Source organism: Diadema setosum (genome assembly GCF_964275005.1).
Source record: "Diadema setosum chromosome 20 unlocalized genomic scaffold, eeDiaSeto1 Scaffold_20_unloc_1, whole genome shotgun sequence".
NCBI classification, from domain to species: domain Eukaryota; kingdom Metazoa; phylum Echinodermata; class Echinoidea; order Diadematoida; family Diadematidae; genus Diadema; species Diadema setosum.
In genome coordinates, this window is record NW_027307649.1 from 818,935 (window position 1) to 837,012 (window position 18,078).

At 37.7% G+C, this 18,078-nt stretch overlaps 1 protein-coding gene across 1 annotated transcript in view; it reads left to right on the forward strand.

The window, feature by feature from the left end:
* Window positions 1-18,078, forward strand: part of LOC140245684 (integrin alpha-9-like) — a 102,317-nt gene that overhangs the window by 24,588 nt on the left and 59,651 nt on the right. The window lies entirely within an intron of this gene.

An 18,078-nucleotide genomic window follows, 5' to 3' on the forward strand; every position in this document is an offset into this window, starting at 1 on the left:
TACGACTGGAATTGGGCTACAGGTTGATTATTTCCATTTCCTATGGTTATATTGATTTGGATTGAGTTCATCATGAAGTCTGGTCTATTGCCAACAACAATGCCTCTGCATGCCTACCGTTAAGAATTATTGAAAACCAAATTTTATTGTGTGTATTAGGTGGAAAAATTATGTTCTGTTTCTGCGCATGTCATGCATTTATATACTGTACATCCCTTGAAGGGTTAATAAGTACAGAGAACACAAAACGCATTGATGTCAAGGAAATCTTGAAATTAGTTCAAGAATGGCACAACATACATGTGTACACAAGTGGTTGTACTGATTGGGAAGTTAACCGTGGTGAAAGACAGTTTTGGATGCATATTCAGAAGCTGTTTGGATTTACAATTGCCATCGTGCGTGCATGTCTTATAGAATGCTGCGCGCTTGAAAACAGCCAACACAATGTGCAATGCATGTTTTTTGTATTCCTGGGTTATATCAAAATTACACAGCTCTTTTGCGCTTTGTACCAAATAAGATAATTCATCCTAATTATGCTGCCAGTTAAAACCGTGTCAAAATATTGCGATCACTTTCATTAAAGTCTCGAAGAGGACGAAATTTTGCCTTCAAAATAAACACAGAATTGTTCAAGGTTCACGCCAGGGCACTTGAGTGATACGTCCGTGACATTGTATTCAGCGTAGACATAGGGTTGAAATAAGACCAGAGTCTGTCACACCACGGGATATCCGTTTTCCTCCGGTTTGATTGTTTTAACATCTTTCTGAAGTCGCTGGCATGCACTTGACTCCTGAGGAAAATGAAACATGCGAGCCAAGAACGCGTCCGTTTTTTTTGTGTGTGTTTTTTGTTTTGTTTTTTGTTTCCTCTGGTTTGTTTTAGTTTCATTTTATCTTACATTGTATATCATTTGTTTTTCACGCCCCTTTTTTTATATTCTTTACTCGTTTATCATTTACTTTTTCAAAATCTTCCGCCGTGTGATAGTGCGACAATTTCAGGCATTTTTCAAGCTCAGTTAGTCTTGGTCAAAGTCGTTTCTTAGCTTAAGATAACAGTAATATTTAGCCATCATTCATACCAAACAATTTTATCAATAACGTGGACATGTTTGCCTTGTTTTACTTTCTTTTTTCTCTGCTGTCTGCTGTGTCTGCTCATTGCAGGACGTGTGCTTTATCTTATACTGTTCATCTTCTTTGTCGGAAGAGTATCGGATAAATATGGCATCTTTCCAATTGCTCATCCTGCACGCGTGGTTACATCTGTCTCTCAACGTCTGGCACTGCTTAGATCATCTGGGTAATCATAGCTTTTCTCTGAAGGCCCCTTGTCGTTACAATGAATCTCGGTCACTTTGTGAGCCCTATGTTTGTTTGTTTGTTTGTTTGTTTGTTTTTTTAGAACTGTTACGGGATGCATGCTCACAACGAAACGTTGCGCTCAGTTTCGTGGTCTGCGAAACTTGTGTGTGCAGAAAATGTTGCTCGAGAATTGTAGTACAGGCTGTACAATGTATCAGCGGGAAGCCAACCTGAACACCGATCTTTAGAGTGTGTATAATGGTGATAATGTAAACAAAATGGTGACGGTGATGATGGTGATGATGATGGTGATGATGGTGATGATGATGATGATGATGGTGATGATGATGATGATGTTGAGGATGATGATAAGTACTAGTTACACCTGTCATCATTTCACTGTAGTTGTTTCAGTAGCTGAGCTAGGTATAATGTCTGCTAGTATATTTTTTCTGATCATCGGTCACGTATAATCGTTCGTATATTAGAGTTGTATATCGAGTGACTATTCTTGGGAAGCAATAACCACGAAGTGAAAATAAGCAAGCAATCTTGGTTCTTTCGAAAGGACTGTAAGGGTTATAATGCCTTTCCTACGGACACTCGGACTGAGGACCTCATGCGAACACGGGTCTTGATTACCCACATAGCCACAACGACTGTTTGTGTAAGGAGGTAGGTTAGGCGAGTAATGTACCTCCTTTGCTGCAGTGGCTATGATGAAGCTGATAATTCATTCCTTCGTTGAATTTGATTTTTGTTCGCTGGAAGAGCTGATGAACAATTACGTATACAAGTTTGATATCTCACTTAAATGACTGCACTAACCATCCTTCGGGCTGAACGTGCTAAGCCAGTGACTTTTATCGATAGACATACATTGTAAGGCACGTCATTTTCTTACAACTCTTCTCTGCAGCTGAACTTCCTGTTTAGAATGTTTAGAGGCCCCTCCCCCTTCTCTTCTCTGTCACCCTTTCTACCCCCCCCCCCCCGTCCCGCCTCACATAAGGGATTAGGGCTAATTCCTATTCAGCGCGTTTCCAAGGGGCGAACGCGACGCCGATACAGCTTATATTAGGGTCTATAATTCTGGGAATCTTTTTATAGTTCGGGCAACTTTTCTCCTCCTCATTTCCTTTTGGTTGTCCCCTTTCATGTTTGAGTCATTACGGATGCGGGGGGGGGGGGGGGACTTCGTCACCATGAAAACTGGGCCATTACCTCGACGTGGGGGTCGGTCTGATTGCTCACTAAATTGTTGCTCACTGGTTGTGTCGCCACGCTGAAAGCGAACGTCTTTGCCAGGTGCAGTTGCTGAGCTTTGTGTGAATGAGGCTGGGACCCTTTCCTTACCATTGAGTCATACTGTAATGTACTGAGAACAAGATCTGAAAGTCAGTAACTACCAATCCTACTTTCGCTCTGACGTCATGCGGGCCTTTGTGAGATAATACTCACAGAAAAAAAAAATCAAGTTCATGATGGACATTTTATTTTCCATCATGACTATGACTGTGATTCCTTATAGGCCTACTGAAATCTCATGTCTTAATATTCAGTCAAAGAGAAATAACATAAATGTTCACCTTTAAAAGAAAACTGCATCCATTGATAATAATATGTGCAAATATGACATGATTATAATCTTTTCTTATTCATACCTTTAGCATTGGCATTTTTGAATAACCAGATGTTTTCTAAAGATTGGTCTGTACTCCATGCAGTGCTCATTCGCTTTCATGCAGTCGTTACAGAATATTTCCTTCTGGTGTTCTAAATTCTTCCCCTCGCCATACCCCCCCCCCCCCACCCCATTTCCTTGTATTCAGGTCATAATTATATGAAATACCCGTCAGAGCTTAAAGTAGATGACAAATTTACGTTGTGCTAACCGGAATGTCAATGGTCAACTCTCCCCTCCCCCACATTGCCCTTCCTGCGTCCCCCCATGCCCTTGATTACTATTTTCTGCACTTTTCATCCCGTGTTAGATTTCATTTCAAAACCAATTCATCAGTTTTGAGATGAGTGAATGTACTCGTTACTCTTTTTCTGGACATGTTTATGCAGATGTATTACAGCCTGACATTCCCTATGTACATCAATGTGCATGGAATTTTAGTGGAAGAAATTCGCCTTAAAGGTCCTGTTTACCTCTGGGAGCAATGATTTAAAAAATGTTCAAGATATCACTTCTGATGTATATGTGTAGGTCAGTTGTATCACAAAACATCCTACCACATATAAATACTTTTTTTTTTGCAATAAAGCGTAAAATATTTATAAGGAGATATCACTATTTTTATGATTAAACCATAATTGTAGACGGTTTAGTCTGGAAACATTTTTATTATAACTATTATTCACATTTTGTATATTTAACAATCGTTATTAAACATCAATTATACTGGTTCAAAATTTTCCACTTTTTTTTTTTCTATCCCTAACTCACATTTAAGAACTATTTTGAAGCACTAATACTGGGTTTTTGTTTCATCTACAAATGGTAAATTATGTCTTTAACATTATTTTCCCGCATCTTGCAAAATTGCGTTCTACTTTCAAGTTCATTTAGTGTTAACCTAAATGATTAGTATAGTTCTATTCGTCTGCCTATAAGATCTGTGTTATACTTCTTGTAGTAATTAATTATCATTAAAGTTACTACAAATACCAGTTACCATAAGAGATAAGTGTGTGATCATTGAAGGATGACGTATCTCGCTTTTTGCGAGATACCAGGAAACCACTTATGAAATAGTACAGAGCATATACCATTCTAATAGGAATTAAAAGTTTATTTGATGAAAATCGGTTTTGTAGTGGCTTAGAACTCCAAAAATAAAGTAAACAAAGCGATCGTAATAAAATGTGGGATTAGGATTGCTCTATTTTGGGTATATCTCAGCCATTTCAAAACCAATTTTCATCAAATGAATATTGAATTCCTCATGGAATTACATGCTCTTTTCATATTTCAAAAGCGGTTTCTCATTATCTCACCCAAAAAGGTTAGAAATGTAAATTTCAAGTGAATGACTCCATGCAGCATGCAGAGGAAGTGTATTGCGATTGTGACATCATAGTCATGTGATCCCTTGAACTGATGTACTTAAAGGTCATTAAACCCACGAGATTTGTCATAATTGTTTCACTCATTGATTTTTCTTTTTAGAGCTATTACGTGTTGATCACGGCAATAATCTTGCAATTCGAAACTACCGTGCTTTCGCCTTCAACCTGTTTCGGACGGCTACCTTCGCCAGTGATAATGTCGGGTTTATCTTACAATCGAACGATGTGAACTGGTGGAAAATTCCATGCACGTATCAGGGTATGCAGTGGTTTTATCAGAGCACAACATGAAATGAACAGAGGCGGTTATTATTGACCCGACCATTTTACACACCCTTTTCACTCCAATATCTATAGCTGTCCATCAATTGTCGTATATGCATCATGGGTAAATACACTGTACAGGCGACCTGCTGTATCCGCTGATCGGAAGAAAGGGGGGGGGGTGGCGGAACACCCCCATCACAAATACATTTTAGCTACAAAAGAAGAAGAACAACAAAACCCATTCAAAGGGGGGGGGGGGGTGGGGGGCTTATACAAGTCCAGTTAAAGGGGAATTCAAGACTAGTGTAGTATGTAGGCCCGATGCAGATTCTACGTTTGTGAATCTTGATTATATAGCAAACTGAACAAAGCAAAGGTTATTAAAGTTGCTCTTCTGTCGGATTTTTTTTTTCGTTTTGTCTGCTGAAAGTTGCCATCCATTCTCTGCCTTTCCCACCGCGACAGAGGAGAGGAAAAGTTGCACTGAGCAGCCGAGGATGCAGAAGGCCATAGAGGCTAAAGCTGTCGCGTGCAATGACCCACGATGGTTGAGTTCTCCATGTACACTTCCTGTCTTGCCGTGAGAAACCATGGAGCTATACACTAGAGCTCCACAGAGAAACGTAACCGTGTTTCTGTTTTCTCACATGCCTATAGGTCTGTACATTTGCACTCATGACTGTAGTCTAACTTCTGGTGAGTGTTATCCCCCTCCCACCCCATCCAACCGTAATAGCGCGACATGCGCAGAATGAGTCAAGTTGTCCGGTTGCGTTATTAAGAGATTGCGCCATCAGACGGCTTGACGCATGTCGTTTGTGTCTACGGGGGAAATTGTGTGATCCTGAGGATTCCTTGTGAAGTTTCGGCAGAATGCTGTGTTGAATATATGTTTCATGTACAGAGACTGACTGTCATTATCCCTACCCATATGTAAAGGGATAATATCTTGAAAATTTCACATCAGAACATCCGGTTGACGCGATAGATCGAAGACGTTTCGATAGTTCACAATTGCAACACGCTCAAATCTAAAAATAATATGTAGACCTTGACGATGTCATCTGACTTTAGGTCCCCTCACGACAAATGTGCTTCCACGAAACATTTCACGTAGGTCTAAGTCTAGTGAAGGCATGCATCACCCAATCAACTTTTTGTGACTTTTTTTTTTGACGTTTTCAATGACCATGGATCCCCCCACCCACAACCTCCTCGAGGATTCAGTCAGAAGGATGTCTGAAAGTGTTAAAGGTATTGTTTGCCTTTGGGAGCAGTGATTTAAAAAATGTTCGAGTTATCACATTTGATGCATATGTGTAGGTCAGTTGTATCACAAAGCATCCTACCATAATTACTTACAATGTAAAAAAAAATCGCAATAAAGCGTATGAGGAGATATCACTATTTCTCTCAATAAACCATAACCGTAGACGATTTATTGTAGAAACAATTTCATTATGAACTATAGTTCACATTTTCTGTATTTAACAATACTTCAATAGCATTGATTATACTGATTAACATTATCTTTTACATTGGTTGTTTCTATCTCTTACTCACATTTTAGAACTATTTTGAAGCACTAAAGCTGGGGTTTTCTTTCATCTGCAAGTGGTAAATAATGGCTTTAACTCTGCCTCTATTATTTAGCAAGTCTACTGACTGCCATAGCGTGGTTCCAAGCCTTCTTTAGGCCCTACACGCACTTCACCGTTGTGGCTTACAACATGCATGATCAGCTTGGGGTGAGTTTAGACAAACACAGGTTTTGACACGCCTTGACCGATTCACCTTTTCAGTATCCTTTTGTAAATATTCTGTCATGTTACACCTGAATCGTCTGCTCTCGGTAATGGGTATTTCGTTACCCTCAGTCGTCTCCATTTTTTTTTATATTTCGACCCGCAGATTTTACATTCATGCAATATTTGCAGGTGCGAAGATATACATCAAGAGTGTATTGACGCGCATGTATAGCTACACTCATGCTTGTGCTCGCATACGCTGTGAGTCAATCATGTATACCTGCCTAATTACTTTATTCAAGAGTTAGACCGCAATCTGTAAATTGATACATGGTGTACTAAAAAACCTGCAGCATAATGTCACGTGCTGACATCACCATCATCATCGCCATCATCATCATCATCATCACCATCATCATCATCATCATCAGAAGCATCATCATCATCATCATCATCATCATCTTCTTCTTTTTCTTCTTCTTTAAATGATACGTGCATTTGCCATTTTGTCATTATTGTTCTTGTGTATTCATCTTCGGTATATAAACTTATCTCGACCCCACTGTGGAACGATGACATCATGTTCAACATGGCGAAACCGGCAGTCTCTCCGTAGGTCTATACCACGATATTACAATAAAAAAAATAACATATTAATAGGTTACTGTATGTAACTGGTCATGTTTAAATTCAGTTGCTGGAAATATTATCTTTCTGTTCACTTCAACTCATTTTACTGATTTTTTTTTTCTAACCTTAAGTCTCATGTGATTTATACGTACCCGCCGATAATCATCATCACATTACAACGATAAGTTCAAGAACATAGAGACGACATGTGAATTCCATTTCAAAATATGACATTGGTTACTAACACAACTACTAGGCAAATTACATGAAATAATGATGTCATCACCCTTAAAGGTCCTGTTTACCTTTGGGAGCAGTGATTTCAAAAATTTTCAAGATATCACATTTGATGCATATGTGTAGGTCTGTTGTATCACAAAACATCCTACCATATAAAATTTTTGCAATAAAGCCTAAAACATGAGGAGATATCAGCATTCTTCTCAATAAACCATAACTGTATACGGTTTAGTCTGGAAGCATTCTTATTATAACTATTGTTCACATTTTGTGTACTTAACAGTACTTAACATCGATTATACAGATTCAAATTTTTACAGTGGTTGTTTCTCACATTTTAGATATATTTTTAAGCACTAATGTTGGGTTTTTGTTTCATCTGCAAATGGTAAATTATGCCTTTAATCTGCTATTGACATGCACTCGTTTGTTTCTACATCTCTTTTTTTGTGTGGAATGAAATGAAAATGAAAAACCAATAGATTATGATCCAGTGATTACGGGGAGCTATATGACGCAACAGGAGTTGTCTCTCCTACTTCCCTTTTGGTAACAAAACATACACCAGTAATAATTACTGTTAAAAGGAAGAGTTTTTACCTGCTGAATTATCGAACAGAAAGTGTTTTGGGGTATTTTTTAATGTACATTGTATATCCGTGTCCAAACGAGCCACTTTATTAAAGGCGTCTGACTGCCATGCTGGGCACGCTTTCTCCTAACTCCCTTAAGTCGGATGTTTCTCCTCCTCCAGTATTTCCGTTCCCGTCTGCAAATTACCCAGATTAAGGCCATCTCAAGGTCGGAAAGTACGGGCCTAAATTTAGTCACGTTTTATATTATATTTTGTCGAGTCAGATGTCTTTGTCAAATCATGGACCCTGTATAGGGTCCATGGTCAAATGATGCAGAATTCAATGATTCAATTATGTCTCATCTTTTTCCCTTTCGTTCTTTTATCTCCATGGCATTCAAATTTTTGTCATTTTTTTTTTCAGTATTCTAATTACAGCACCCTCTGGTAAGGCAGTGGCAACACTGAAGAGGCTTATACCCTGTGGATAAAAAAGACATTTTGTCTGCGATTTCTCTTCTTTTCTCGACACCCCTTATTGCACTGTGTAAGGTTACAAGGATGCCGACGAAGTCTATGCGCTCTGCTTCTCTTGTGGCAGGTGTGGCTCAGTGGACAAAAGACCAAGGACTAGCATTGGTCTTGGGTTCGAATCCACTACCTGCAAGCAGCAGTTACGCGCCTATAACAAGGCACTCTGTCCTCACACAGGCCGTTCGCAGGGAGTCGGTCCGATGGTTCAATGCTTACAAGTGTACATTGCTTCTATAGCTGGCGTAGGAAACAATCATATAATTCAGTTGTAGTGTGGGGATTGTGAGGTGTCGCTCAATAAAAACATGTAAATGTGTGAATTATCTTCTTTTTTTTTTGTTGGTGTAAGTTCACAACTATCACGTTCTTGCCGTGATTTCTAAATTTGACAACTTTGTATGAAATTCACATACAATGTAGCCCCTACATGTGTAAGCAGAACAGAAATGTACGCACGTACATACCGAAGTGAAATCATTGATCACTAAGTATTTTCTAAACTTTAAAGGGACTGTACAGTCCTGGTTGAGGTGGGGATTCATGTTTTGAACATTTCTAAGTGAGATAATGAGAAACCTCTTATGAAATATGAAAGTGCATGTAATTTTAAGAAGGATTCAACGTTTATTTGATAATTTTTTTTTTCAAATGACTGAGATATCAAAAAAAAATGATAGTAATAAAAGGCGACAGGCCACGCCTTTTATTAGGATCTCTTTGTTTCACCTTGTTTTTGGATATCTCAGCCATTTCAAAACCGATTTTTATCAAATAAACTTATGATTCCCCTTAGAACTGCATGCTCTTTGACATCTCATAGAGTGGTTTCTGAATATCTCGCGAAACGTTAAAAGCTAAATCCTCACCTCGACAGCTCGAAGTCGGTTCGTCGATGCGGTTACTCAAAACAGTCTTGGGCTTGTGACTGTAGTTTGTAATGTCAGTGAATGTCCATTGCATAATACTGTCCAGTTTTGTTTGTGTGTGTATGTGTGTATGTACGTATGCACGTAATGTATGTATGTGTATTTGTGTTGATTTCGCAAATCCGAGAGGTATCACGCTTGTTGTATAAGAATATTGAGTGTGAGAAGCACACGGGATTACGATCACGTAATACAGATACAGTAACTAGTTTAAGACGGCTATAGGCCTATGTCGATGTCATCATTGAACGACATGTTAAATGACATATTTCAAATCAACTCCTGATCTTTATTTTGTGTGTGTGTATCGTTTACCAACTGTTTGTTTCTTTTTGTTTTGTTTTTTTTTCTCAGGGCATACAAAATACATCAAAAGACGACCCCTGATACAAACTAATGCATTATTTTCCTCCATAAAGAGTGACTAACGTCTATTTCAAATTGTAGGGCCATCGAAGGACAGTGATTTGCAAAATAAGTCAATGTTACTTGGATTGCCTGTGTCGTCTTAGTAGACCTCTGCAATCAAGTTTAAATGACTTCGGTTATTCTGGAAATTGAATGATAAGTATTATAACCTTGATACACGAAAATTGTACTTTGGAAATCATGTAAACCTTATTTACATATTGAAGAGTATAATAGCCTCACTTGCTGGAAGCCGAGAAGTGGTCACTTCTGTTTATGATTATTGGCGCGTTTTTTGTTTTTTCTTTCCAAGTTTAACCCGGTTTTTGTTTTCAATGTAAATCAGAGCAGTCTTCGGCCCAGGCAAGAAAACATTGGCTCAAATGATAATACTTCCTACTTGCATTGATGGTATCATAGCTCCATGTTTTATACTTGCCTAGCACTATTTTGTGCAACGTGTCGTTTCTCGGTCGGTGTGTGTTCGTTGACGCATGTTCTCATGTCTTTAATGCCCTGGAGGTTCATATCCCTTTTGAAGGGAGTCTTATAGAGAGGAAAACTGATTAAAGCCATTTACATTTATTTGTGAAATTATGACTCGAGACCAGTGATATCTGAACATTTGCCCCTGCCAATATGAAGAAATAAGAAAATTGTCAGATGAGCCGTTTGTACTTCTTTGCGTAGTGGAAACCAGGCCTCCAGTATCACCTCGTAAAAAAAAAAAAAAAAAAAAAAAAAAAAAAAAAAAAAAAAAAAAAAAAAAAAGGTGAGATTCGGTTTCGCTGATCGGTATTTCGACACCACCGAAACCTATTCTGACTGTAGATAGTACAGTTGTCCTTGTCGGTTTCGTGTCAATATGCAAGAAAATTTGCAAGATTCACCGCTTGTACTCCTTTTCCGTAATGAAAGAATTCTACGTGTATAGCTCCATGGTCGAAACATGGAGTCATATCTATCTGTATAGTAGCTTCATGGTTGAAACGTACGTAGAAAAAGAGCTTACAATTTCACCTCGTAAAAAATAAAGGTGAGATTTGGTTTCGCTGATTGACAGCTTGAGCCACGGAAACCTACCGGGACTGTAGTTGCGATACTTGTGAATGTGTTTGACGGATGTGCCACATGTAATTGTCTTGATGGAACAGGGTGTCTGTGTTTTGATTCTCTTTTTTTCGGTAAACTTGAGGTCGCGGTCATTGGAGAAGAAGCTGAAAGACAGAAAAAAAAATACAGCATGTCGGCCAGGATGTTACATGTTTGGGAGAGTCTTACCCGAGTTTTTTTTTTTTATTTATTTTCGACAGTTTGTTTGCATCGTTAGATTCAAATTGGCATTGATCTGCAATCAACGCGTTTCTTTGTAGCCAATTGTCGAGCATTCGAGTCGTAGATATTCTGAGTTTTGAGCTGTCGAGTAGCATTCCGTTCCCAGCAGAATGTCAAACCACCAATTTCTGCAAACTGACATGAATGAAAACTTATATTTTGCTATCATCACTATACAGAATATGACTGTTAAATTTTTAGTTGTGAACCATACTCAAAGGTTTGCTAGCTAAACTACTGAAAACACATTCTTGAATTTCTCTTTGGATGCATGCCTCTGCTGTCCTACTGTACATGAAATGCGTTGAAACGAATTTGAAAGCGTTCAGCTCGTACCAGTGTTGCGCGGTGCCGCAAATTTGAAATTTTATGACGTAATGATTGAAATAACAAGTAATCTATTGTAATTTTTTTCCTATTCTTTCTTTCAATACTTCAGTCATAAAGAATATAAATACATTCTCTCGTGATCAAGTCAGCTGAAGTCGATAGATTTTACGCTGTTGATATTAGTAGACTTAAAGGAGACCTCTGGATGATTTTCAGATTTTTACATTTGAACAACTATAAATCAGTTGTACTGAGGACAGAGTTTCAGAATTTGTGATAATTGGGATGAAGAATAAGAATATTTTCAAAATTTAGAACAAATTGCAATGAACAAGGATGATGACATGGCAGAGTCACCATAAGAATGCATGAGTTGGGGCTCAAGGAAGCAGAACAAAAGAAGAAGGCATGCATAGATTATATACAGGTGAACTGGCAAGCAAGCGGTATTGTAATGGAATTACACTGCTACATTTCTGAAATATGTGAACCTCCTATGTCATCATCCTTGTTCAGTGTAATTTGTTTAAGGTTTTTCAAAGTATTGTTTCTCTGCTCAAGAACCACAATAAATTCCACAAATCTATACATGGAGTTGTCAATTTATGTACTACATGATGTGAAATTATGAAAATCGTCTGGAATGTCCCTTTAAAACTACGGTCGCAGTATAAACAGAGTTGCTATTAATAGGCCTATGTTTTTACGATATTCAGTTGTTGTTGTTTTTTCTTTATGAAAAATAACTATTTTAGAATTATTTACCCCGTTACCTCATGAAGCATGATGACTACACTGCATGTGTATACTCCGTACTTTCCTGAAATATAATTTTTGCCTTCCAAATTGCTAATGTTTTGTAATTTTCCATCAGTATTCTCTTTTTTTTTTTGGCAGCCCTTCAAAATACGCTTAGGTATATAAAATGGATATATATGTTTGACTGATACACTTGTTTTTTGCCTTCGAAAAGCTTTGTGATATATTTTGTATTTATTATAGGCAATTGTTTTATTTTCTTTGTGTATATAAGTAGCGTGTAATATATCGATTAGCTACTGCTACTGTAACTGGCAAATTTGATGGACATGCGGACACAAAATGTCCATTAGAAGAAACAAATAAAGGCCGCCAGCTCGTCAACCACTCACAATGGAGAACAGACGTATCAAAAAACATGGCTTGACAAGTGCTTAGTATGAAATAAGTATGAAATTACCTCCCCGGAAGAAAAGCGTTGTTGCACTGACATTTGCCGTGAATGGAATATGATATCTTTGCAAAGAAATGTGCCATCAACCGCAAACGGCAGAACGGAAACACTAAATCACCCCCCCCCCCCCGCGACCCATTTTCTTTTATTGGTAATTTTTCTTATGGGGCGACGAGGGAGGGGAAACATCTTATGAAATCCTTATTTTGAAGGAGTGTTAGTATTGTCATTCATTTTCTGTGTGAGTTTTTGTGTGTGGATTCGCAGACAGAGAGGGAGAAAAGACGTTTGAGAGAGAATCAATTTGTGATGTTAAAGATCGGTCGAAGGGACAGAGTTGTGCCCCACGGGCCTAACAAATTGGCTTCTTGCACAACGGTGTATGGAAATCGTCTATCCCGCAAGCAAAATTGAGTTGACACATTCGCGCCTCCTTGTCAGCTGTTGAATCAAAGTAGGTTGTATTAAAGCCCGTTTGCAATTTTGTGAATGTAACAGTGCATTGTAATATTTCTTCTCCTTTTTTCTTCTTCTGAATAGTTAACTTGGCAAGTTCCCACGTTGTCCTATCTTCATGTGAATGGACAAACTTTAGATAAAACGAAAAATGAAGAACGACATCATAGCTTACGAAATTGCAGGGAACAGACCTCTTTTTGTATAAGCGGCTATGAGGCATTTGTCTGTATCATTGTGTTTGTGCAGGTTTTGTAGTAGGTGACAAAAACTATATAATTCTTATCGTTAAATGCATGATGGTATAGAGCGGTATCATTTGCTTAAATTACTAGTGCATAGACCTACTGTTCACTTCACAAGGCCTCCACACTAGCTTTAAAGGAATGGTATAGGTTTGGTTGAGATGGGGATTCAAATTTTAACTTTTTGCGAGACAATTAGAATCCACTTATGAAATACGAAAGAGCCTACAATTCTGAGAGGAATTCAAAGTTTATTTAATGAAAGTCGATTTTGAAATGGCCGAGATATTAAAAACAAACAAAGAAACAAAAACAAAGTGGTCCGTATAAAAGTTGGGTCTCACCTTTGTTTTTGGATATCTCAGCCATTGCAAAACCAGTTTTTATCTGATACACTTTGAATTCCTCTCAGAATTGTGTGCTCTTTCATATTTCAGAAGAGGTTTCTCATATATCATCTCACAAAAAAAAAAGTGGAAACCTGTAGCCCCCACTCAACCAAAATTATACCACCCCTTTAAAAGCAGTTTCCTATTGTAAGCCCAGCCAGTTTCCACAAGAGTTTGTGTGTAGCTTGTGTTCGAATGACATGACCCGAATTTCAGCCGAGACTAGCTACCTTCCATGGGAGTCCCATCAGTTGCTGCATTTTTATGAATTTTCCCTCTTTTCGGAAGCGACATGAGGTCTGTCCCTTATTTTCTATATTATAAGTTGACTTTCATTCGAATAATACATTTATTCATCTATTAATTTATTTCGATTTATTCATTTTGATTATTACAGAGTTTATCATTCTGAATTTATTTTCCGTGTAGTCTTTTACCTATGGTTAGGTGAAGAGCATTTATTAAACGTAGAGCTACAGATGTTTATGACTCTAATACTCGTTAAACTGATACAATTTTCCACATTTTTATCTGTGCTGATTTATGTAACAGTGCGTAACATGTCCTTTCATGCGCTACGCGTTCACATAATTATACACACCTACACATTATGTACACTCACACATAATACTAGTATTATGTTATCATTCTGTCAATTTTTCTAAATGTCAATATTGACATAATATTTAAGAAGGGCGTACTAAAATATTATATCCTACTTGTAGTTTAGTTATTGCGAGTTACAGAGGAGGTGATCGATTATAACACAATGTATTATAATCGATCACATGTCATGTACTTACTATTTAAGGGAAAAGTCACGTAAGATTTAAATTAATCTTCTTTTATCCCTTTCTGTCCTTTATTTTCTCTGAAATCGGTGATGTATCCTAACATTACCCGAGATTAATGAAAGCTTTGCGGTTTTATGAAATATCGAGCCAGCCAGTCTACTGTTCAGTGATTTTCATCAAATCTCATAATTTGTAAATATTGAGAGCTCTGAAAGGCATACGGTCACGTGAAATTAACAGAGCATGATTTGCATTTGTTTTCGACCAACTGTACAGGGCACTATTGTCAAATTCAAATGATCTATGAATCGTCCGCTTTTAGTGACAACCATGAATTCAGTTGTTGTTTGTTGTCGTATTTGTATTTGAGGCACACAAAATAAAAAAAAAAACCCACAAAAAACAATGTATTATAATTCTAGTTACGCCATCACTAGTTCTAGTGATGGCGTTTAGCCTTTTGCCAAGGCCCTCTCGCGGTATGGTGGCGAGCGAATGGGGACGAACGAAGGGAGCCCAACCGAGCGGGTCGCTCGCCGGTTGTAACCATCACACAGCGAGAGGGCCTTGTCAAAAGGCTATAGTTCACAACCACACAGTTTGAGCGACTGAGGACACCGTTATTCGAAAAACTTTCCACTGGTTTACACCCACCAACAACTAAACGTCGATGTTTCCTGTTCCACTTATTGGATTTGACGTGATATTCGGAATGAAAAGAGTAAAATAAGAACAAAAATCGCATTGTACCAATATGACACTGCTGTAAAAAAAAAAAAAAAAAAAAAAAAGTTGTTATTGTACAGTCTTCTATTGCTGAGTCCGAATGCAGATCATCAGAGATTGGTATAGGCCCTATACATGTATTAGATACGATTAACACGATGAAGGGTTTCGGGCCTTGGTTGAAATAAAGCCCGTAATGTGGACATGATAGAAAATGCAGTCATTAGCTGCAGGACGTATTTAAATTTCGGATGAAATTTGCAGTGTGTGTGTGGGGGGGGGGGGGGGGGGGGAGTGGAGGGGGTTACATATACAAAAATATATTATAAACAGTGCTGGAATATGAACAGAGAACAATTCCATCAAGACAATGAAGTGTCTTGTCTTGTATTGCTTTGACGGTCAAAAATAGAAGAGGCACCATACAATGTAGGCCTCAAGTGGCCCTTTCAACTCTTTTTTTTTGGGGGGGGGGGAGGATGGGGGATACTTTATATTTAGAGAGGATCGTTACGAGCTTGAACGTTCATAACGGGAACAGTAGAAGGAAAGAATGAACAATAACTATTATGTGATGTCTCTAAGCATATGGCTTTTTACGTCATTACCCGTCGCTTTCAACAACAACAACAGAAAAATCAAAAAAAAAAAAAATCAGTCAATTCCGAATCGTATTTGGAAGCCAGCCAGAGGAGAGATAAAAAACATATAATCGCACATGGAGTTCGAGCTATAAATACTTGCGAATGGGATGACGTGGCATATTGCTCATCTTGAATAGTATGAACAGTTAATCGTGCAGAGCTTCTGGCAGCGTACACATATTTTGTTATATAGTATAATGGGGGATAGTAATACTATGAAAATGTGAAAAGAATAGTTCAAGTGGACACAATATTTATTGATGTTGCACACAATCTCTTGAGATGGTGGACGGCGTGCATCACACTGTTTGTGCGGTGCCCGCGCACCATGAATACAATGCAACAAAACTGACGATATCCTATACTGCTTGTACTTTGATGTGTGTGCGTGCGTGCGTATGTGTGTGTATGTGTGTGTGTGTGTGTGTGGGTCTGCGTGTGTGTGGGTCTGCGTGTGTGTGTATTTGTCGTGCAAATCTAGATTACGTTATTGAGAAATTCATACCACTTTTGCATATGTTTATATATATTCATTGTATTGTATGACAAAAATGTGATTCAGCAGCACAAGTGATTTTTTTTTCATAATAATAATATTGTGAAAGTCAGCATGAAATTGAATTGAATTGAAATAAAGATCACTTGTTTTTTTGTGTGTTTTCAGGCAGTATAGGTGGATGTTTCTCACTGAAAATAAGATAAGAAAAGTTAGAAATATGCCTTCGCTCCTCAAATTCTTTGCACTAAGATTTGGGATGAGTGCACCTCTTAGCAAGATGAATGAATGAATGAATGAATGAATGAATGAATGAATGAATGAATGAATGAATGAATGAATGAATGAGTGAATGAATGAACGAATGAATGAATGAATGAATGAATGAATGAGTGAGTGAGTGAGTGAGCGAGTGAATGAATGAATGAATGAATGAATGAATGAATGAATGTATGAATTAATGAATGAATACATGAATAAATAAATAAATAAATAAATGAATAAATGCATGAATGAATGAATGAATGAATGAATGAATAAATAAATAAATAGATAAATAAATAGAACAAGTACCCCATTCAACTTTTAGAGCAAAGTAGAGGGTAATTCTGATGAATTGCGAATTTTCAAACGTGTTACTATAAGTCTATCAGAAGTTCTCTTTAAAAGCATCCTTCATTTTCTTAGTGCATTCTTTGGTTTTTACATGTTTTGATGTAGAATATCTCAAATTGACAAAAATGGAGTTCAACTTGTTTTGCCGTCAAACTCCGTACTTGTTTAATTGTTTTTATTTTTTTCGGTCTTTTTTTTTCTTTTCTTCTTTGGTGTAAATGATGGCTAGAACTCTTAGCTCATTATCCCTGAGCGAATCATTTGAAGGATGTGTGAATTTGGGCCGTGGATGATATCATTATTTCCTGTTTAAGAATAATGCGTGGTGTAAAAGTGCGTGGGTTTAATGATCTTGTTTGAATTGATTAAGAAGAAAAATAGATCATTTCTGCAAATTTCTGTTATTCATGTTCAAATGAGAGTTGGTTGTGACGTGGTTTTTGCAGCCTTCCTTGAGCTGCAGCCGCAGTCAGGTTTATTTTTCTTTCGCTTTAATTCCATGGTTATTATATAGTTCTGTCTGCGGAGAGCTATTGTTTCAGAAATAACCTCAACCAGAGATTAGTCAGTTCCGGTCCGATAAGAATGCTTAGGCCTATGTGATCACTCTATGCATCAAGTGTGGCTGATACGATATTGTTATGCAGGTTTACTGTTAATAACCGAAATATGTTCAGTAGCAGATATTTTGTTGTGCGGAAATACTATGCGATATCAGTTTATGTACGTTCTTACCAAACACTTTACTATAATATCTATTATACCAGGATAATACCACCAAGTAGAGGTTGGCTAGCATAAAGTGCAGCACATGTTTTTCGAAAATGTTCCTCCCAGTCAAAAAGAGGGAGAAATTATCTGAACGGGGGAAAATTCAACGTCACCTCTATTAATTAATAAAATAAATAATTACAGCTGTCTGATGCATGATACATATCGGGATGGCAATGAGGTATATACTCACCGAGTATAGTGCTCTAATTGTACAGGGTCAGGGTTGCGGAAATAGTACGCTTTTTCGTTTGGCAAGCCGAGACGTGCGAGCAGAGGACTGTCCAATCAAAAACCTGGTTGAATTGCTTGTTATTTTATTTTCAAAGCAAGTTCGACGGCGACA